The sequence below is a fragment of the Accipiter gentilis genome, chromosome 8, assembly GCF_929443795.1.
Source record: "Accipiter gentilis chromosome 8, bAccGen1.1, whole genome shotgun sequence".
NCBI classification, from domain to species: Eukaryota; Metazoa; Chordata; class Aves; order Accipitriformes; family Accipitridae; genus Astur; species Astur gentilis.
The window spans coordinates 25983224-25989997 of NC_064887.1; positions in this window are offsets into that span (position 1 = coordinate 25983224).

The window sequence follows — 6774 nt, forward strand, 5'->3', positions numbered from 1 at the left end:
ATGTCACTGTGACTTTTTCCAGATAGTAAGTTGTGGAAAATCAAGTCCCAGCAATCTAAACAAAATCTAGATACAGGTTTTCAGTTTTTGCAACTTTGATTAACACTTTGGGGGAACTTACCTGTTTTCTACATTTTCCTGAACATGGGAATGCAGTCTTAGTCTTCCTGTCACCAGAGACTAATTAAAGCTCTGCAGATTTATACAGTAAGCCCAGATGCACAAAACCCCTTTTTATTTTATATCTTCTGGGGCATGCCTGTAAACACTCATCTAAGTATACAAAAGATTTCTATAGAAACTATTTCTGACTGCATTCTTTCTTTTGCCTACTACCCCAAAGACCCACATGGCTTTAGAAAAAACAAACTTCCAAAAGCAATGATTCCCTGCTTGCACATTCTTCTCTTGCAAATCTCTGAGGGTCTCAGTCTGTCTATAGGGACTTGTATACCATGCTCAGGGATGTCCATTTCAAATGTGACCTTCCCCACATAATCAAATTCTTGTCAAGAAAATCCTTGTTTAGAAAATATATCTAAAATATTTTCAGGTGATGTCAAGCAAGCATGGGCTGGAGGATAGGATTTTAAATCACCCAGATACTGATAAATTGGTAATTTAGAAAAGAGGATGCAATTAAATAAGGATATCTATGGAGTTATATTTACAGGTGGAAAGAATTCTCTATACCAGTTAAGGCCGGACAACTTCTGGCAAAGCAGCAGTCCTCCATTAGAGGACTGAAGGAGAAGAGTAAAAGAGAATCATGGACAGAGCATAAGTTAACAGAATTTTACTGTGAAGAAGGTAAATACTGTCTTGGTGTATAGTAATGGGAACATAATCTATAAAATGTGAAGTAATCATTTAGTTCATTTCTGGTAAGGTTTCAGCTGAAGTACTTTGTCCACCTTTGGGCACTGAATTTTGTAGAAGATACAGTCTCATTGAAAATATTCCTGAAGAGACTAACAAAGTGTGAAGAAACTGGAGTTGTTTGAACCGACTTACAGAACAGACTAAGGGGGGTGGTGGTGATAATAGCATCCGAATAAGTGAAAATAGAGACCAAACTGTTCTGCATAGTCAATGTAAATAGTACCAGAAAAACCAAGCTTGAACTGGAGCAAAGAGATTTAGTCTTTAAGGAAGTTTTCTGAATATCAAGGTACTTGGACGCAAAATTGTCTGGGGAAGTTGTGGAATCTCCAACACTGAAGGTTTTTAAGATATGGTTAGGTAAATGTATGTTAGGGGTAGTTTATATGTAGTTAAATATACCCAAGATACATACCACATGTTCTTTTGGAGCTCCTGCTGTACTACCTTTCTGTAATTGCCTTTCAGCTCTGCAGAGCTTCAGTCAACTGCTGGTGTTTGCCAAAATCCCATGGAAATATTGTACCAACGTAGAGAGGAAAAGATACACAAAAGGCAATAAGGTGAACATCAACATAGAGCTAGCTGGTTGCTAAATATGCAGAGTTTGAACATTTACAAATTAAAACAGTTTCTTCAGGAGATGCAGTTGGCTCATACTTAGCTCACAGTCGTGTAAAAATGGTATAAACCCACAGTCTTAAGAGTTGGTTCACAGTAGGAAGCATGAGCTATACAGCATTATTACAGTTTATAAGTTTATTTTTGATAGAACATACTGGTGCTGCAACATATGCAGTGTTGTCAAAATCAAAACTTGTCTTAAATATGCATTAAATTCAGGAAAGGTTAAGAAGGAAGGCAGCTCAGAAACCATGTCTTTCTATTCTGTCCCAAACAGATGGAAAATGAAAGATCTGAGAAAGAGATGACTGCTTCAAGCATCCTTCCCTCAAATCAGCAGAAGCTACATTTTTATAAAACCAGTTTGTTTCATTCTCATGTGGAATTTGCAAAAGTACTACAATATTAAAATTTTTCTGTAAAAGAGAGAGTGGCAAACAAGCTATCAGTTTGACTGTAATCTTATTTTAATGTCAAATGATTGAATACTAGTGCTAAGATTAATTCTACCTAGTGTCTGAACGCATCTTTTTCTTGTTTGAGTTTTTCTAGATTAATAACAAATAACAGTGTTAGCTTTTGGCATGGTACCCTTTCTCTCTGTTCTAAATGTGTATAAAGAGATGTAATGGTTTGTCTTATACACAGCTGAATTTAGTCTCAATTTTTGGATTGTCACGAGTATTTTTTTAGTTATTAGTGGAATAAATCAACAAGCACACAAAACAGGTCTAGTCCAAATAAAATGCATCTAGTCAGTAAGACTAATAAACCTAGGTATTTTCTCTTTCTAGCTCTTCATCAGGAATGCACTCTGAAGAGAAAAGTTTTATTTGAATGTCACTGTGCGAGCAATTCTAATTATTAATAGAGTTCATCAAACCATTTAGTGGTGTAGTGACATTAAGTAATAATTAATAGACCATGTGATATATGGCTGCATGAAGTGACAATGATTAACCTGTTGACATAACGGAATGTGCCTAGAGAACAACTGACATGCGATGTGACACTGTTTCTTCTTCCTTGTGTCATTGGAGTTTGGCCTGTCTCTGCTCAAAATGAAACTGCGTTCAAATTCCAAAACCTGTTAACGTGACTGGTGTTTGGAGCATATACATGGTTCGCTACATGGGTCGCTACAGATCAACCTGAGCTTTGACGTGGTGGTTGAACCTCTTGTCATTGTGGCTGCTTATTTTGGAGCCGATATTAATGGGTCCTTGTGTGGCTCCACCCTGCCTTCAAAGAGTTGGCAAAATGTCAGGATTTGCTCTACTGATGTATTAATTTTTTAAGAAATTCTAAAAACTATGTTATCTAGACACTAAAGTTACATCTACATCTGTATGATAAGATTGTGTTACATAGTATGCATTCAGATGTGCATACAGAATATTCTTTGTAGTCTGTGTAGTTAGCCAGTATTTAGGACCTTGCTGCTTTTAGAAGATATTGGTGGGTAAAAAATACCGTATTTCATTGGCACAGGCAGTATACTTCCAAGGAATATATTAATTTTTCCATTTTACAGACCAAGAATCAGTTTTCTTTCCAGACATCAAGGTTTCTCGTGAATACTTTGTTAAAAAACCCCACCCTTTTAATCTCATTTGTGGCTTTCTTCTCTGGCTGTATATTTGCTTCCCTGGTTTCTTATGCTTTTTTGGCTACTTTCTTCCTTTCCTTCCCTCTAATGACATGAATAAAAGAATACTTTGGTCAATGCCTCATCCCTGTTTTAGGAGGCAATACCTAGAGAGGCCTTTTGCCAGCCTGTGTTAAGTTTTCACAAGAAGTACCTTGCCTTGGGCATTGGTTTCTTATTATACCTACCAGTGCAAGAAGCATTTAACGTTTGTTTTTTTTCATATAGTCAGTGTGACTGTTAGTAGACCATTAACTTCAACTTGTTGAAGTATAAGTATTACAGCAGCTTGGAACACTTTCCAGCACACTAACGCAGCATGGTATATATATGTAAAATATAAGAAACCCTATGGAATACAGGTAGTAGCAAATTCAGTGGCAAAAAACACACTTGATCAAGTATAATCAACATTTCCTCTGTTTTTTTGAAAGAGAGCATTTCTTGTAGCTATTGTATTTTTCATTTATTTCTCTGCAAATATATTGATGTTCTATATTGAATGTTTTGGTGAGAACAGAACCCAAAGTAGAATCACAGTATCGCCTAGTCAGTGGTGGCATTTTCTTATGTAAGAGTTTATAGGACACTCTGGGTTTGGCTTCTTGTGAGGCTGGGAGGAAGTTTGTTGTAAGAGGGAACTAAGCACTCATTTTAACAATATTTTGTCAAGTAATGGAACTTTCCAGAGATTTTATATTATTTCAAGATATTTTGTACAGTTCTACTTAAGTGATCTATTGTGATTGTGCAACAAAATATCTTATTATAAGGAGGGGGAGAACTGTAAACTGAAATATCCTTTAAATGTATAGGGTTACTTTCAAGATCAGAATTCACTGTTAGACTTTCTAGCATAACACTAGAATCATACTATATTTTCTTTTAAGCTTCTAAGATGAAGAAAACGTCTGAAGCAGAGACCATGGGGGATGTAGAATATAGCCAACAACCTCAGAAGCAGCTCAAGCTTGACCAGAACTGATAAGTTCAGGTATAACGGTGGACCTTTCATTGTCAAAAGGACACAGACTGGTGGAAACTGAAGCCATATGGATCAGTCAAGATGTGTGCTCTTGAGAATTATTCAGCTGCCTGAGTTTTAACAGTGATGGTGCCTGAGGCCATGTCTTAGAGTAAGTCATAGTTCTTTGCCAATCACGTGAAATGACTGTCCAGAAAATTGTATTCCAGCTGCATCTCAAGCAAACTGATCTTCAGTGCATAGGGAGGAACACATCAGCATCCTTGGATCACATGCATGAAAGCTGAGGTTAAAGACATAACCCCAAAGTTGCACAGAGGCCTCAACTTCAATTACTGCAGTGGGAGCCTAAAAGCTACAGTAATCCTAGAGTGTCAGAAATAAAGTAGACCAAAAATCAAGATCTATTGCTTTTACCCAGCTCTGTTGTCCATTAAAGGAGATGCTTTGAGAACAGCTTTTGGGAATTTGGATGTCTGATGTTTTTGACAAAATTCTCTAGGATGAAGAATCTGCTGAACAAAGTTTGAGGAACATTAATTGTGACTGCCTCCTTCCTGTTTAGTATTATTTGCTTGGGGTTTCTGATTCCAACAGTAAATGCAGAAGAAGCCCAAGTATTGCCACATTTGTTGGATTCAGTTCCAATTTACCCAAAGGGCAACAAAGCCCTGTTAGCTGAAAAAAGACTTCTCTGTCTCTCTGTTCTTGAATTCTTGAGACTGAGAAACTAATGTAATTCTTACTGAACATGTTAGTGTTATGAATTTAAAAAAAAAAAAAAAAGGCAACTCTCCATGTATGTACTTTCATAATAATAAAAGATAGTTAACAACTGTCCTACATGTAAAAAGTCAGGAGGTTCAAATTAAGCTTACACCTCAATGCAAACATACTGAAATGAAAGACATGCAGTTACCAGTACTGAAGAGCTGTAGGTCTGTTCATAGAAATGTTATGAACTAACAAGGTGAACAGAAGTATGAAACTGGACAGTTGAAATCTACAGGTGCTCAGGCAATTTGCTGACTTGAATGGAACCAGGATTTCTTTATGATACTGCAGTCTCGGACAAGACAATGTTCGCTTTTAAAGGCACAATAAATATTGCTGGGAATTTGTAATTTATGGGTATTGCAGAAATGGTGAACAAGGATTCTAAGATGCTCTGTTTAAATCCCACAGAGAAACAGTTGTAAACTCTCCAGGTTAACGGCTGTGACAAAGATTCCACTTGCTTTGACTGTGTTTCTTTCCTCTAGTATGGGCAGAAATGGTCAAGGGCAGATAATTATTCTTTAGGTGGCAAAAAAGTTTTGACCAGCCACTGCTGCTGCCTGGAGTGCCTTGGACCAATGAATGCTCACTGGTTAGTAGTTAGATAAGTGTTTTCATATTTTTAGAATTCTGCATGTACCTAAGAATTCCTAGTAGGTATAAGGAAAGGACAATATAGCAGAAAGCTGCCTGAATGGTAAGTGATCGTGTTTATCATATTTCTTTTATTTTCTTTTTCTCTTATTTCTCTTTCCCTAATCTTCCTCTTAGGAGCTGTTGAAAAGCATGTTCTTTTATGTTATTTGTATTGTCAGACTTTGAAGGTTTTTCACCTGACAGAGAAAGTGGCTTAGTGGTTCCTATGTTCTATATGAACTGTTGATTTGTTTAGCTTGCTCCCTTTGAGGCATGTTGATATGTTACACTGGAGTTGGGTGACTGTTTACAGACAGTATTCACAGTAACTGAATCCCTTGTAAACAGCCAGTACTTTTGCCTGGTTTTACATACAAATCAATAGTCTTTTTGCAGCTGAGCAGATCATGTAATTTCTAATATAACTAAACAAGCAGCAGCATGAAGATGTTATTGCCTAAAAACAGGTGCTAGAACTAAACAAATGGTTTTATTGATTCTCCTAGGTTTAATTAAAATTTCAGAAAATCCCCACCCTATCTCTTTGGCCTTGTGAATTATCAGTACAGCGTAGGTATGATTTCCTTATTAGTTCCTGGTACATTAAGAACAAGTAACACCATATTGAAACTTACGGGAATATTCTGCAATGTGTATACATGGGTAAAATTGATACTTGTAGTGAAGATTACTATCCCGAAGGCTTTTTCTTTTTTAAGGTCTCCCTCTTCATAATAATGTTGGAAATTGATTGATTTAAAGAATTTGAGAATTCTATTGCTGAAGAAAAGCATAGTATTTGTGAGGGGTGGGGTGAGGGCTCTGTGTGCGCAAGAAAAGTATGTAACAATGACAAAGCAGTGGGCCTGAACAACAGAGTATTTTGAAGGCTGGATAGAATGCAAAGGGATATTTTACATTCACTTTTAGGAAAACACCTAAGTTTCCAACTACTGCAAAACAACAGTTGATCAGTAAGGTGATGCGTTAAGTCAGTGGCTTGTGAAGAGCTGCTCTAATGATGTTTCCACCACCTATTTGCCCTACATCTGGGACAAGGATCTTCTGACTTGTTTGGCAATGATTAGTGGCCAGCATAAAAAGAACAATCCCACAGTCTGGATTGCCCAGTACAGATACACAGGCAAAGTCCACTCACGATCTGTATCTGTTATTCCTCAGAGCAAGATAAGGACTACAACCAGTGCACTTGAACGTAGGA